The 17,127-nt window shown below is 41.5% G+C and overlaps 1 long non-coding RNA gene across 1 annotated transcript in view; it reads right to left on the bottom strand.

Annotated features, from left to right (window-relative positions):
- Positions 1-309: 309 nt before the first annotated feature.
- Positions 310-17,127, bottom strand: part of LOC128930975 (uncharacterized) — a 45,057-nt gene continuing 28,239 nt past the window's right edge. The window contains exon 4 of the long non-coding RNA XR_013528321.1: positions 310-7,000. This is a non-coding gene — a long non-coding RNA (uncharacterized LOC128930975). The remainder of the gene's footprint in view (positions 7,001-17,127) is intronic.

Genomic DNA, 17,127 nt, shown 5'->3' with positions numbered 1-17,127 from the left:
CTGGCGAAGGAAATAAGCTCATCCTTTTGCATGGCTGCATAGTACTCTGTGGTGTATATATGTGACATTTTTTTCATCCATTCTATGCTTGATGAGCATTTGGGTTGGTTCCAGATCTTTGCTATTGTGAAAATACATGAGCATGTGCCTTTATAACAGAACAATTTACAATCCTTTGGGTATATATCCAATAATGGGATTGTTGGCAAAAAGACAAAGAAACTCATTATACAATAATAAAGGAATGAAATCAGAAAGAAGATATTATATGTGTGTGTATATATATATATATATATATATATCCCACACTGAAGTACACAGATTTATGAAGTGAATATTGCTAGCTCTAAATAAGTAAAATAAAATAATGGTGGGGAACTTTAACACCCCACTCGCAGCATTAGACTGATCATGTACATATATAAAATAAACACAGAAACAGGATTTAAACTGGACTTTATCCCAAATGGACCAAATTTCTTTTATTGAGCATTCTATCTAATCTAAAAATAGAGTTACCATTTGATCTAGCAATGCCATTGAGTATCTAACCCAAAGAAAATTTATATCAAATAAAAATCTATGCTCACGTTTACTACAGCACTATTCAAACTAGCAAAGATAACAGAATCAACCTAAGTGTCCACCAATAAGTGAATAAAAAGTTGTGTATATACACAATGGAATACTATTCAACCATAAAAAAATAACAAGATCTTGTCATTTAGAGCAACATGGGTGGAACTGAAGATGTTATCTTAAGCAAAATAAGCTAGGCACAAAAATACAATTATTGGCCAGGTGCAGTGGCTCATGCCTGTAATCCCAGCACTTTGAGAGGCCAAGGCGGTTGGATCACGAGGTCAAGAGATTGAGACCATCTTGGCCAACATGGTGAAGCACCATCTCTACTAAAAATACAAAAATTATCTGGGCGTTTGGCACGCACCTGTAGTCCCAGCTACTCAGGCAGAAGAATTGCTTGAACCCAGGAGGGAGAGGCTGCAGTGAGCCAAGACTGAGCCACTGTGCTCTAGCCTGGCAACAGAGCAAGACTCCATCTCAAGAAAAAAAGAAAAAATACAAGTATCACAGGTTCTCACAAGTCGGAGCTAAAACATTTCATCACGTGGGGGGAGGTAGAGAGTGGAAAGAGATAACAGATATTGGGACAGGTACATGAGAGAAAGGGGGAAGATAAGTGGGTTAAGGTGTACAAACATAGTTAAAAGGAAGGAATAAATTTAATGCTTGATAGCAGAATAGGGCGACTACAGTTAACAAAAATGTATTGTCCTTGGGTGATGGGCACCCTATATATCCTTGAATGACTTATACATTACATATATGTAATAAATTTTCACATGTACCCCATAATTTTGTAAAAATTTTTAAAAATTGTTTTAAAAGTAAAAAATATATATGATCAAAAAGTAGGTAACTTAAAACAATAAAAATTTATTCTCTTAAACTCCCAAAATCAAACTTCTAGCAGGTTTGTTTCCTCTGGAGGTTCTGAGAGAGAATCTGTTCCATGTCTCTTTCTATATATATCCAGTGGTTGCCACTAATCCTTGGTGTTTCTTGGCTTATAGGCACATCACTCCAATCCCTGCCAATGTCTTCACGTGGTATTCTCTCTATACCTCCATGAATCTGTGGGTCCTCTTCTCTTCCTGTAAGAGCCCATCCTAATCTCGTATGACAATCTTCACCTAACTACTTACATCTATAAGGACCCTCTTTACAAATAAAGTCACATTCTAATATTCTTAGTGTGGTGGACATAGGAATGTTTTTTTGGGGTGGGTGGGGGACACTATTCAATCCATCACAGAGTCCAAGTCCTGAACTGTAAGGTTAAGATGATTCACATTTTTATTCCCCAAACACCTAGACTATATAGAATGAACAGCAAATAAAAGACAGCCAGGTGTCTGGCCCATGCCTCTCATCCCAGCCATGCTGGAAGCCGAGTGGGAGAATTGTTTGAGCACAAGATTTTGAGACCAGCCTGGGTAATCCAGTGAGACCTGTCACTATAATGAATTTTTAATTAGCCAGGTGCAGTGGCTCATGCATGTAGTCCCAGCTACTCAAGAGTCTGAGGTGAGAGGATTGCTTGAGCCCAACAGTTCAAGGATGTAGTGAGCTATGACTACACCACTGCGCTCCAGCCTGGGCAATAGAATGAGAACCCATCTCTAACAAACATAAAACAAATTCCAAACTTGAATACACTAAACATGTTAAAACTAAAAGTCTGTCCTGCAACTCTAAATACTTTTTGGATTTTTCCCCTATTTCAAACATATACATCATACATTGGTCCCTGGAAGCCCATTCCCAAAAGGCCATGTTCTCCACTGTCACAACATTAACAACCATGAGCTACAGTGATCTCTCAATAACAAACTTTATTCTCAATAGCTCTTTCAAGTTGCAAAGCACTTTAACAACACAATCGTAACCCAGTAAGAGTGATTTTGAAATCCCTTCTACTTGGACATATACTTCGTATGCTCGCCCAAATCCCATATCTAACATGATCTCATAATTATATGTCTGTGTTTACTAGGTTATTAGTAAAATAATAGCACCATCATGTTATGTATATACAATGCGAAATACTGTTTTTCAGTGACAGATGTGGATGCTTTAAGAAACAAAGAAAGTGGCTCATAAAGTCCACCTGAGAACATAACCTTGGCCTACTTCCCAATTTCCAAGGCCCTATGATCAGTTATGTTAAGACATACTAAGGACCACTGATCCAATCATTAAATTTCCCCTATGCAAATACAATCGCTGCTCCACTGTTCTGTTTTCATTCATCCTCTTTCTTAGCTCTCTTCCTATCCATAAAACCTCAGTAGGCCTCTTTAATACTCAGAGTGTTTTTATTTTCATGAATCTAGTTTATATGTTGGAATGTTCCAAGCAATAAATATCAAATAAGAACATGGAAGGTATTATATGGTAGAAGGGGTCTAATACAGCCTACCTATATCACTAAGTGAAACACATTTGGTCTTGATTTCCTTCAAAACCTATGTTGACATTCTTAGGATATACATCCGGAAGTGTTTGAAAATAAAATTTTATTGCAACTGCAAGTTATTTTTAAATGGTTCAGTCGAAAAGATGGCTAGAGGCAGACATAGATAAAACTAATATGACAAAATGAAAACTGTTGAATCTAAATGTGTTTGGTATATGAAAGTTAACCAATCTTTTTCTTTCCTTTTGAGACAGAAGAGAACTTTATTACAGACGCACCCAGGATAGCAGCAGGCTCACACCTAAAACGGTTAGGAAGCCTAACAAAGGAGGCAGTCCAGCTTATATGCTGTTTGAGGCTGGAAGTTGAGGCAGGAAGTTGGTTTCAGATGACAATCAGGTTTTACAAAAGTAAGCTTCCTGATCATTTGACTCTATAAACTTGCAGTTGAGGTAAGGGGTAAAAAGGTGGGGGGAGGTGATCCAGGAAGATCAGGAAATGCAGAAATGTGCTGCTTGCAGACCTGAAGATGTGCTTTGGTGAGCTTATCTATGTAAAGAGAGGGGTTCCCATTCTGCTTTACTTGAACTTTTATTTAACTACCACTTACATACATACTATTGAAACTATCTACTATTGCATTTACTTTTCATTTTCTTCCACATTTTGCCCCTTTAGAAGCTTCCCTTTAAAATCTAGATACTATTATCAGAAAGTTTTTACATCTTTTTTATGCACAGAATGCAGAGTCCAAGTCTCCTCACTGGCAACATCCTTGCCTGGGAATTACCTTGCATGTGTATTTGCTGCTATCGCTGCTCCTGTACTTCATAGGAGCAGAATGGCTTTCGATATGCCTTTACCCTTTGCTGGCCTCCCCGCGGCTGTGCCTGTCTTAGGTTGCTCTCGTCCTTCAGAGAATCTTACCCGTCATTGGCAAACCAGCCATCCACCTGGGGGGCACACAGGCAACTTACTTGTCTGCCTGTCAAGTACACTGCTGGTGCATCTGCTCCCAGAATGAATTTAGCCTTTGCTGGCCTCCCCGCAGCTGTGCCTGTCTTAGGTTGCTCTCGTCCTTCAGAGAGTCTTACCCGTCATTGGCAAACCAGCCATCCACCTGGGGGGCACACAGGCAACTTACTTGTCTGCCTGTCAAGTACACTGCTGGTGCATCTGCTCCCAGAATGAATTTAGCCTTTGCTGGCCTCCCCGCGGCTGTGCCTGTCTTAGGTTGCTCTCGTCCTTCAGAGAGTCTTACCCATCATTGGCAAACCAGCCATCCACCTGGGGGGCACACAGGCAACTTACTTGTCTGCCTGTCAAGTACACTGCTGGTGCATCTGCTCCCAGAATGAATTTAGCCTTTGCTGGCCTCCCCGCGGCTGTGCCTGTCTTAGGTTGCTCTCGTCCTTCAGAGAGTCTTACCCGTCACTGGCAAACCAGCCATCCACCTGGGGGGCACACAGGCAACTTACTTGTCTGCCTGTCAAGTACACTGCTGGTGCATCTGCTCCCAGAATGAATTTAGCCTTTGCTGGCCTCCCCGCGGCTGTGCCTGTCTTAGGTTGCTCTGGTCCTTCAGAGAGTCTTACCTGTCATTGGCCAACCAGCCATCCACCTGGGGGGCACACAGGCAACTTGTCTGCCTGTCAAGTACACTGCTGGTGCATCTGCTCCCAGAATGAATTTAGCCTTTGCTGGCCTCCCCGCGGCTGTGCCTGTCTTAGGTTGCTCTCGTCCTTCAGAGAGTCTTACCCGTCATTGGCAAACCAGCCATCCACCTGGGGGGCACACAGGCAACTTACTTGTCTGCCTGTCAAGTACACTGCTGGTGCATCTGCTCCCAGAATGAATTTAGCCTTTGCTGGCCTCCCCGTGGCTGTGCCTGTCTTAGGTTGCTCTCGTCCTTCAGAGAGTCTTACCCGTCATTGGCAAACCAGCCATCCACCTGGGGGGCACACAGGCAACTTACTTGTCTGCCTGTCAAGTACACTGCTGGTGCATCTGCTCCCAGAATGAATTTAGCCTTTGCTGGCCTCCCCGCGGCTGTGCCTGTCTTAGGTTGCTCTGGTCCTTCAGAGAGTCTTACCCGTCATTGGCCAACCAGCCATCCACCTGGGGGGCACACAGGCAACTTGTCTGCCTGTCAAGTACGCTGCTGGTGCATCTGCAACTGGTATGAATTTAGCATTTGCTGGCCTCCCTGTGGCTGTGCCTGTCTTAGGTTGCTCTCGTGCTTCAGAGTCTTACCCGTCATTGGCAAAGCAGCCATCCACCTGGGGGGCACACAGGCAACTTACTTGTCTGCCTGTCAAGTACGCTGCTGGTGCATCTGCTCCCAGAATGAATTTAGCCTTTGCTGGCCTCCCCACGGCTGTGCCTGTCTTAGGTTGCTCTGGTCCTTCACAGAGTCTTACCCGTCATTGGCTAACCAGCCATCCACCTGGGGGGCACACAGGCAACTTACTTGCCTGTCAAGTACGCTGCTGGTGCATCTGCTCCTGGTATGAATTTAGCCTTGGCTGGCATCCCCGCGGCTGTGCCTGTCTTAGGTTGCTCTCATCCCTCAGAGAGTCTTACCCGTCATTGGCTAACCAGCCATCCACCTGGGGGGCACACAGGCAACTTACTTGCCTGCCTGTCAAGTATCCTGCTGGTGCATCAGCTCCTGGTGTAAATTTAGCCTTTGCTGGCCTCCCAGAGGCTGTGCCTGCCTTAGGTTTCTCTCATGCCTCAGAGATTCTTACCCATCATTGGCTAACCAGCCATCCACCTGGGAGGCATACATACAGGCAACTTGCTTGCCTGTCAATTACACTGCTGGTACGTCTGCTCCCAGTATGAATTTAGCCGTTGCTGGCCTCCCCGCAACGTACTTGCCTGTCAATGACGCTGCTGCTCCATCTGCTTCTAGTGCTTCTCGATTCCTTCATGGGAGCAGACTGGTTTTTTATAAATTTAGCTATTGGTCGCTGCCCTACAGCTGTGCCTGTCTTAGGTTGCTCTTGTCTTGCACAGAGTCTTACCCATAATTTACTAACCAGCCGTCCACCTCAGGGGCACATTTTTGGCTTTTCCCTTGGAGAGAAGCATGAGTAAGCCAGTTAGAAGTTATACCTATTGTTATTTCCTGCGCCTTTTGCTTTTGCTTAGGCAGGATTTATATATTACACCCTAGAACGTTATTTTATTTTATTTTTTTGAGACAGAGTTTCGCTCTTGCTACCCAGGCTGGAGTGCAATGGCGTGATCTCGGCTCACCACAATATCTGCCTCCTGGGTTCAGGCAATTCTCCTGCCTCAGCCTCCCGAGCAGCTGGGATTACAGGCATGCACCACCGTGCCCAGCTAATTTTTTGTAATTTTAGTAGAGACGGGGTTTCACCATGTTGACCAAGATGGTCTTGATCTGTTGACCTCGTGATCCACCCGCCTCAGCCTCCCAAAGTGCTGGGATTACAGGCTTGAGCCACCGCGCCCAGCCCCCTAGAACGTTATTTTACAAGTTATCTGCAGTATACCTAGAAAACAATATGGAAAAAGTGGGAGGCAGGTTTTCTGCTAAGCTTCAAATCACACATCTGTGAAGCAAGAGTTACATGGGCTTGTTTGGAGTCAGAAAAATTCGTGGCATGTAAAACTATCAAAGAAAAATATTTTATTTTCAACTGACAGGTTGAGTATCCTTATCCAAAATGCTTGGGCCAAGAAGTGTTCTGGATTTCTGATTTTTTCAGATTTGGGAATATTTACATATACATGAGCTCTCTTGGGAATGGAACCTCAAACTAAATGTAAAATTCTGTTATGCTTTATATATACCTTATACATACAGCCTGAAGTTAATTCTACAAACTATTGTAAGTAATTTTGCGCACGAAACAAAGTTTGTGTTAAGTACTCACAAGTGGAATTTCTTACACGTGGTGTCATGTTGTTGCTCAAAAAGTTTCAGATTTCGGAGCACTATGGATTTCAGATTTTCAGGTTAGGAATCTGTAATAAGAGAAACAACAATTATATCTTTTTCTTTGTATGTGTTATAATATTCCTTATATTTCAGTTACATTACCTTTATATTTATTGAGGTTGCTTATCACACTGTTTAAAAGATCCAAGTTTATAAAATTACATTACAAAGAAACAGTAGTCCTCTCCTCCCACATTTCACAAGTCTTATAGAAAAGCACTCTCAACAATTGTAGTCTTCTCTTAAATAAACTCTGAGAAAAGGAAAAAAAACCACTTATCTGAAGAATGTAAAGTGCTTTTAATTACCAGGCCCAGAGAGACATTAAAATGAGACAGCAATCATGCCCTACTCCTCCCTTCTTTGAGCTATGTAGTCCTTTCCTGAAACTGCCTGTACAGCTCATTTCAGATGTATAATAGTATAAAACAACATTTTAAGGCTAATCTTTGTATGCATTATTTTTCAGTCATTTAACATCACACACACACACACACCCCTACTTAATAACTGGAATACATGAATGAGTGAATATAAATGAATAATTTGAAACATATTTGAATAGGTAGAAAATAAAATGTAGTGTGCAATGATTTGCTCCTACAAAGGAAGTTGTAAAAATTTACGTAATGAAATACTTGCATGAATCTGGAAGCATATATGTTATTTGATGCCAGTTTCTGACTCTGCAGAAGTGGCCAGATTAGAAAGTGATGCTTCAATCACAGAACTCAAATGATCAGATCCATGAGCCAGTGGGTAGAAATCTAGAGCAGAAATCTCAAGGCTAAGAATCACCTTAAGAATTGAAAGGGCTCTAAAAAGTCTCCTTGATTTACCAAATATCAGAAAAATTATCGTGTAAAATTGTTTCTTTCCTTCAAAACATATAAGTTAAATGGTTGCTAATTACTGGCTTTTGTTAATAACAAAGAAAAGCTTGCCTCTTGATGGCAACCATACAAAAAAAGGTAACAATAATGAACTTCATCATTGAAAGTGAAGGTTGAGGGCTAAAAAATTACTGATAAAGTTCTGATTCAGACCCAGTGAAAATTAGGAAAGAAGTCTCAAAGAATGAAGTGGGGTACCACCTGATAGGAAACCCAGAGCATGTTGAAAGAGGAGGCTAATATAAGAGGACAAGTAGTGCTGAAGTAACAGAGTCATAAATTATTCAATGCATCAGTGGAAGGAAACTGAGAATAAGTATGGGCCTAGCAAGTGGGTACAGATTAAAGAAGAGAAAATAAAAATCAAATTAGTGGAAAGATTGAGAAAACCAAAACCAAATATAGTAGATATATGCAAGGAATTGTCTTTTATGGGAAACAAATATTTTACAGTGCCTGATATATAAGCATTGCTCAACAGTTTTTTATATATAAATAAAAGGATTATAATATAAAGTTTAGAAATTTTCTAGGGAATCAGGGTGAAATGATTAAGTGAAAGAAATTAGGAAATAAGATGAGAAAACTTCAGGTCAAATCAAAGAGGATGATAACTCATTATTCAAACAATAGAAGTTTAAGAAAAAGAAAATGGAAAATGAGAGGATATACATGAGATAATTAACTCAAGAAAATGTGCCAAGGCATAAGTTTCCAGTTTGAAACAGTTCACTTAGTACCTAGGTCAATGGTTGAAATTAGATCCACATCAAAGAACATCGTGAGGACATTTCAGAATACCAGAGACAGAGAACTCTTTTGAAGGATGCAAAACTAAAAAAAAATCAAATTACAAGGATTGGTAAACATAGTCATGTGCCCAGACTTTTCACAGGAGTACTGGAAGTTAGATATCATACCTTCAAACTTCGGGGAGAAAATGGTAATAAGTCTAAAATTCAGTGCCACGTCAAGCTGTTAATTAAAAGTGTCTAAAATTGAGATATTTTCAGATAGCCTTGGTATAATAATAGTTACTTCTTGGCTGGGGAGGTCGCTCAGGCCTCTAATCCTAGCACAGTGGGAGGCTGAGATGGGCAGATCATGAGGCTAGGAGACTGAGTCCATCCTGGTTAGCACAGTGAAGTCCCGTGAGTCCAAACTTACTGTGTTTGGAGAAAGAGAAAACACTGCAATCTTAATAAATGTTCAAAAAGATCTAACTCTATGCTCCCTACAAGAAACTCACATTAGCTATAAGGAAACATATAGGCTAAATACGAAAGTACAGAATAAGATTTTCCATTAAAAACGTAATCAGAGATGAGGACTCAAGATGGCGCTGTGAGAACAACCCAGGATTGGAGCTCGTGTTGTGTCCGCAGAAAGGTGAGTCTGAGCTGCATTTCCAGACTGATCTTTGTTGCCCACGGAATGGGGAAATTCCCAAGTGAAGAGGAGACACGGGACACCAGGCAGAACCTCCGCCTGGTGAAGCCGGCAGCCGGGGTGGCGGCAGCCGGCCCTACCCAGCGCTCCACACAGGGCGCGCTTGTCCAGGTGCCCCGTTGAACCGGCAACAGGAGACGTGAGAGGGCTGGACTTGAGACTGAGTTAGACTTGGACAGTGGGCCAGCCAGGGGATCGCAGGGACAGAGCGTTAGGTTTGGCCCAGTGGGACGAACAAAACCACGATTTCAAACAAGCCCCAGGCAGATGGCCCGAGACGCTCTGAGGGGGAGGGGCATCCACAATTACCGAGGCAACCCTCCCCAACTGAGATACACGCCCATTGCTGACGCAGCCAGCCGGTGCCGAGGCAACCCGTCCCTACTGAGATACACGCCCACTGCTGACGCAGCCTGCCGTTGCCGAGGCAACCTGCTGAGATACACTGCTGATGCAGCCTGCCATTGCCGAGGCAACCCGCTACAACAGAGAGACTCCGCCACAGGGCATGGCGGAGACCACAGCAGAGCCTGCAGGAACAGGGCGAATCACACAACAGCAGGGCAGAGCCTCAGCAGCCAAAGAGTGGCTAGTCTGCGTCCTAGCTGGGCAGGACCTCAACGGATATCCAAAAATAAAGCCCAAACCCCTCAACACAGAGCATTTGAGAAAAAAAAGGGTTTTTTAATGAGCTCTGTTATTGCAGAATCAAACATAGCAGCCTAACAGCCCTGAATGAACAACAGAGCTCACAGCTCAGCAATTGAGCCCCTATAAAGTACAAACTGTCTCCTCAAGCAGCTCCCTGACCCCTCTATATCCAAAAGACTGACATTAGGCAGGCATCATCCTGGGACAAAGATAGCAGAAAAAGAAACTGGTAGCATCCCTCGCTGTGCCACAGCTGCTAGAGGTGCACCCCAGACAAGCAGGATCTGGAGCGGACCTCAGCAGTCGTACAGTGAAGGGGCTAGACTGGTAGAAGGAAAACCAAGCAACAGAAATACTTCATCATCAACATTCCGGGTGTCCACTCAGAGACCCAATCGAAAAGTCAGCAACAACACAGACGACCAGCGGACAAATCCACAAAGATGGGAAGAAACCAGCGCAAAAAGGAGGAAAACACCCGAAACCAGAACACCTCGCCTCCTAGAAAGGATCAAAACTCCTCACCAGCAAGGGAACAAAGCTGGACGGAAAATGACTGTGACGAAATGACGGAATTAGACTTCAGAAGATGGATAATGAGAAACTTTTGTGAGCTAAAAGATCATGTATTAAATCAATGCAAAGAAACTAAGAACCTTGAAATAAGATTTGAAAAAAGATTCTAGGAAATGATAACAAGAATGGGTAACTTAGAGAGGAATATGAATGAATTAAAGGAGCTGAAAAACACAATACGAGAACTTCGTGAAGCAAACACAAGTTTCAATAGCCGAATTGACCAAGCAGAAGAAAGAATATCTGAAGTCGAAGACCAACTCAATGAAATAAAATGAGAAACCTAGATTAGAGAAAAAAGCGCAAAAAGGAATGAACAAAGTCTCCAAGAAATGTGGGACTATGTGAAAAGACCTAACCTACGTTTGATAGGTGTACCAGAAGGGGACGAAGAGAATGAATCCAAGCTGGAAAATACTCTTCAGCACATCATCCGGGAAAATTTCCCCCACCTAGCAAGACAGGCCAACACTCAATTGCAGGAAATACAGAGAACACCACAAAGATATTCTGCAAGAAGAGCAACCCCAAGGCACATAATCGTCAGATTCAACAGGGTTGAAATAAAGGAGAGAATACTAAGGGCAGCCAGAGAGAAAGGTCGGGTCACCCACAAAGGGAAGCCCATCAGACTCACAGCAGATCTCTCGGCAGAAACACTACAAGCCAGAAGAGAGTGGGGGCCAATATTCAACATTCTTAAAGAAAAGAACTTTCAACCCAGAATTTCATATCCAGCCAAACTGAGCTTCAGAAGTGAAGGAAGAATAAAATCCTTTGCGAACAAGCAAGTACTCAGAGATTTTGTCACCACCAGGCCTGCTTTACAAGAGCTCCTAAAAGAGGCACTACACATAGAAAGGATCAACCAGAACCAGCCATTCCAAAATCACACTGAATGCTAAAGAGCATCAATATAGTGAAGAATCTACAACTAACAGGCAAAACAGCCACTTAGCATCAAAATGGCAGTATCAAATTCACACATAACAATATTAACCCTAAATGTAAATGGACTAAACGCACCAATCAAAAGACACAGACTGGCAAATTGGATAAAAATCCAAAACCCATCAGTGTGCTGTATACAGGAAACCCATCTCACATGCAAGAATACACAAAGGCTCAAAATAAAGGGATGGAGGAAGATATACCAAGCTAATGGAAAGCAAAAAAAAGCAGGAGTTGCAATTCTCATCTCTGATAAAATAGATTTTAAAGCAACAAAGATCAAAAGAGACAAAGAAGGCCATTACATAATGGTAAAAGGATCGATACAACAAGAAGAGCTAACGATCCTAAACATATATGGACCCAATGCAGGAGCACCCAGATACATAAGGCAAGTTCTTAATGACTGACAAAAGGACTTAGACTCCCACACAATAATAGTGGGAGACTTTAACACTCCACTGTCAATATTAGACAGATCAACCAGACAGAAAATCAACAAGGATATCCAGGGCTTGAACTCAGACCTGGAGCAAGCAAACCTGATAGACATTTACAGAACTCTCCACCCCAAATCCACAGAATACACATTCTTCTCAGCACCACATCACACCTACTCTAAAATTGACCACATTATTGGAAGTAAAGCACTGCTCAACAAATGCAAAACAACTGAAATCATAACAAACAGCCTCTCAGACCATAGTGCAATCAAGTTAGAACTCAGAACACAGAAACCAACCCAGAACTGCACAGCTTCATGGAAACTGAACAACTGGCTCTTGAATGTTGACTGGGTAAACAACGAAATGAAGGCAGAAATAAAGAAGTTCTTCGAAACCAATGAGAACGAAGACACAACGTGCCAGAACCTCTGGGACACATTTAAAGCAGTCTCTAGAGGAAAGTATATAGCAATAAGTGCCCATATCAGGAGAATGGAGAGATCCAAAATTGACACCCTATCGTCAAAATTGAAAGAGCTAGAGGGGCAAGATCAAAAAAACTCAAAACCCAGCAGAAGACAAGAAATTACTAAGATCAGAGCTGAGCTGAAGGAGATTGAGACACGAAAAACCCTTCAAAAAATCAATAAATCCAAGAGCTGGTTTTTTGAAAAGATCAACAAAATAGACAGACCACTAGCCAGATTGATTAAAAAGAAAAGAGAGAACAACCAAATAGATGCAATAAAAAATGATAAAGGGGAAATCACCACAGATTCCACAGAAATTCAAACCATCATCAGAGAATATTACAAACAACTCTATGTGCATAAACTAGTAAACCTGGAAGAAATGGATAAATTCCTGGACTCCTGTGTCCTCCCAAGCCTAAACCAGGAGGAAGCTGAAACTATGAATAGACCAATAACAAGGTCTGAAGTTGAGGCAGCAATTAAGAGCCTACCACACAAAAAAAGCCCAGGTCCAGACGGGTTCACAGCCGAATTCTACCAGACACATAAGGAGGAGCTGGTACCATTCATTCTAAAACTATTTCAAACAATCCAAAAAGAGGGAATCCTTCCCAAATCATTTTATGAGACCAACATCATCCTGATACCAAAACCCGGCAGAGACCCAACGAGAAAAGAAAACTTCAGGCCAATATCCATGATGAACATAGATGCAAAAATCTTCAATAAAATATTGGCAAGCCGATTGCAACAGCAAATCAAAAAACTTATTCATCATGATCAAGTAGGATTCATCCCAGGGATGCAAGGCTGGTTCAACATACGCAAGTCTATCAACGTAATTCACCACATAAACAGAACCAAAAGCAAAAACCATATGATTATCTCAATTGACGCAGAGAAGGCATTTGACAAAATTCAACAGCCCTTTATGCTAAAAACCCTCAATAAACTCAGTATCGATGGAACGTATCTCAAAGTAATAAAAGCTATTTACGACAAACCAACAGCCAATATCATACTGAATGGGCAAAAACTGGAAGCATTCCCTTTGAAATCTGGCACTAGACAAGGATGCCCTCTCTCACCATTCCTATTCAATATAGTACTGGAAGTTCTAGCCAGAGAAATCAGGCAAGAAAAAGAAATAAAGGGTATTCAAATAGGAAAGGTGGAAGCCAAATTGTCTCTATTTGCAGACAACATGATAGTATACCTAGAAGACCCCATTGCCTCTGCCCAAAAACTCTTGAAACTGATAAGCAACTTCAGCAAAGTCTCAGGATATAAAATCAATGTGCAAAAATCACAAGCATTCGTCTACACCAATAACAGACTTAAAAAAAAGCCAAATCAAGAGCGAACTGCCATTCGCAATTGCTACAAAAAGAATAAAATACCTTGGAATACAACTCACAGGAACGTAAGAGACCTCCTTCAAGGAGAACTACAAACCACTGCTCAATGAAATTAGAGAGGACACAAACAGATGGAGAAACATTCCATGTTCATGGTTAGGAAGAATTAATATCGTGAAAATGGCTATACTGCCCAAAGTAATTTACAGAATCAACGCTATCCCCATCAAGCTACCATTGACTTTCTTCACAGAACTGGAAAAAACCTCCATGAACTTCATATGGAACCAAAAGAGAGCCCGCATATCCAAGTCAATTCTAAGCAAAAAGAACATAGCGGGGGGCATCACACTACTGGATTTCAAACTATACTACAAGACTACAGTAATCAAAACAGCATGGTACTGGTACCAAAACAGAGATATAGACCAATGGGACAAAACAGAGGCACCGGAGGCAACACAACATACATACAACTATACAATCTTTGATAAACCTGACAAAAACAAGCAATGGGGAAAGGATTCCTTGTTTAACAAATGGTGTTGTGAAAACTGGCTAGCCATGTGCAGAAAGCAGAAACTGGACCCCTTCCTGACACCTTACACTAAAATTAACTCCAGTTGAATTAAAGACTTAAACATAAGACCTGGCACCATAAAAACCCTAGAAGGAAATCTAGGCAAAACTATCCAGGACATAGGAGTAGGCAAGGACTTCATGAACAAAACACCAAAAGCATTGGCAACAAAAGCCAAAATAGACAAATGGGACCTCATGAAACTCCACAGCTTCTGCACGGCAAAAGAAACAGTCACTAGAGTGGATCGGCAACCAACAGAATGGGAAAACATTTTCGCAGTCTACCCGTCTGACAAAGGGCTGATATCCAGAATTTACAAAGAACTCAAACAGATTTACAGGAAAAAAACAAGCCCATTCAAAAGTGGGCAAAGGATATGAACAGATACTTTACGAAAGAAGACATATATGAGGCCAACAATCATATGAAAAAATGCTCGTCACTGGTCATCAGAGAGATGCAAATCAAAACCACACTGAGATACCATCTCACGCCAGTTAGAATGGCGATCATTAAAAAATCTGGAGACAAAAGATGCTGGAGAGGATGTGGAGAAAAAGGAACACTTTTACACTGTTGGTGGGAGTGTAAATTAGTTCAACCATTGTGGAAGACAGTGTGGCGATTCCTCAAGGTCTTAGAAATAGAAATTCCATTTGACCCAGCAATCCCATTACTGGGTATATATCCAAAAGTCTGTAAATCGTTCTACTATAAGGACACATGTACACGAATGTTCATTGCAGCACTGTTTACAATAGCAAAGACCTGGAATCAACCCAAATGCCCATTGATAATAGACTGGATTGGAAAAATGTGGCACATATACACCATGGAATATTATGCAGCAATCAGAAATGATGTGTTTGTGTTGTTTGTAGGGACATGGATGAATCTGGAGAACATGATCCTCAGCAAACTGACACAAGAACAGAAAATGAAACACTGCATATTCTCACTCATAGGTGGGTGATGAAAAATGAGAACACATGGACACAGAAAGGGGAGTACTAAACACTGGGGTCTATTGGGGGGAAAAGGGGAGGGCCAGTGGGAGGGGGAGGTGGGGAGGGATAGCCTGGGGAGAAATGCCAAATGTGGGTGAAGGGGAGAAGAAAAGCAAAGCACACTGCCATGTGTGTACCTACGCAACTGTCTTGCATGCTCTGCTCATGTACCCCAAAACCTAAAATCCAATAAAAATTAAAAAAAAAACATAATCAAAGAAGAGCATAGGTGTCTATACACATATCAAACAAAATTACAGAACAGAGGTCTTGGGGGCAACCTCACACATCTACAACCATCTGGTCTTTAACAATCTGACGAAAACAACCAATGGGGAAAGGATTTCCTGTTTAATAAATGGTGTTGGAAAAACTGCCTAACAATTTGCAGAAAACAGAAACCGGACCCCTTTCTAACACCTTACACTAAAATCAACTCCAGATGGATTAAAGACTCAAACATAATACCTAACACCATAAAAACCCTAGAAGAAAACCAAGGCAAAACCACTTAGAACATAGGCATAGGCAAGGACTTCATGACCAAAACATCAAAAGCATTGGCAACAAAAGCCAAAATAGACAAACGGGACCTAAGCAAACTCCCGAGTTTCTGTACAGCAAAAGAAACAATGATTAGAGTGAACCCACAACCAACAGAATGGGAAAAATTTTTTGCAATCTACCCATCTGACAAAGAGCTAATATTCAAAATCTACAAAGAACTAAAACAGATTTACAAGAAAAAAAACAAACCCATCCAAAAGTAGGAGAAGGATATGAACAGACGTTTTTCAAAAGAAGACATATATGAGGCCAACAAACATATTAAAAAATGCTCATCACTGATTATTAGAGAAATGCAAATCAAAACCATACTGGGATACCACCTCATGCCAGTTAGAATGGTGATCATTAAAAAATCTGGAGACAACAGATGTTGGAGAGGATGTGGAGAAATAGGAACACTTTTACACTGTTGGTGAGAGTGTGAACTAGTTCAGCCATTGTGGAAGACAGTGTGGCGATTCCTGAAGGACCTAGAAATAGAAATTCCATTTGACCCAGCAATTCCGTTACTGGGTATATACCCAAAGGATTATAAGTCATTCTATTATAAAGACACATGTACACATATATTAATAGTGGCACTGTTTACAATAGCAAAGACTTGGAACCAACCCAAATGCCTATCTGCCATAGACTGGACAAGCAAAATGTGGCACATGTACACCGTGGAATACTATGCAGCCATAAAAAATGATAAGTTCGTTTCCTTTGTGGGAACATGGATGAATTTGGTAACCATCCTTCTCAGCAAACTGACAGAAGAACAGAAAATCACACACTGCATATTCTCACTCATAGGCAGGTGTTAAACAATGAGAACACATAGACACAGGGAGAGGAGCATCACACACTGGGGTCTGTTGTGGGGGGCAAGGAAGGACAGCAGGGTGTTAAAGAAATCAGGGAGGGATAAAATGGGGAGAAATGCCAGATGTGGGTGACGGGGAGATGGAGGCAGCAAACCATGTTGCCATGTGTGTACCTACACAACAATCCTGCATGATCTGCACATGTACCCCAGAACCTAAAGTACAATTAAAAACAACAAGAAACAAAAAAAAATCGACTTTAAGTCAAAAATTGTCACAAGAGAGGTCATTATATAATTAAAAAGGTTTCAATTCATCAAGTGGATATAACTATTATAATGTATATGCAGCCAACAATGAAGCACCTAAGTACATGAGGCAAATATT

This window comes from Callithrix jacchus, chromosome 17 (genome assembly GCF_049354715.1).
Source record: "Callithrix jacchus isolate 240 chromosome 17, calJac240_pri, whole genome shotgun sequence".
NCBI lineage: Eukaryota > Metazoa > Chordata > Mammalia > Primates > Cebidae > Callithrix > Callithrix jacchus.
This window is presented reverse-complemented; position numbering and strand designations above follow the sequence as displayed.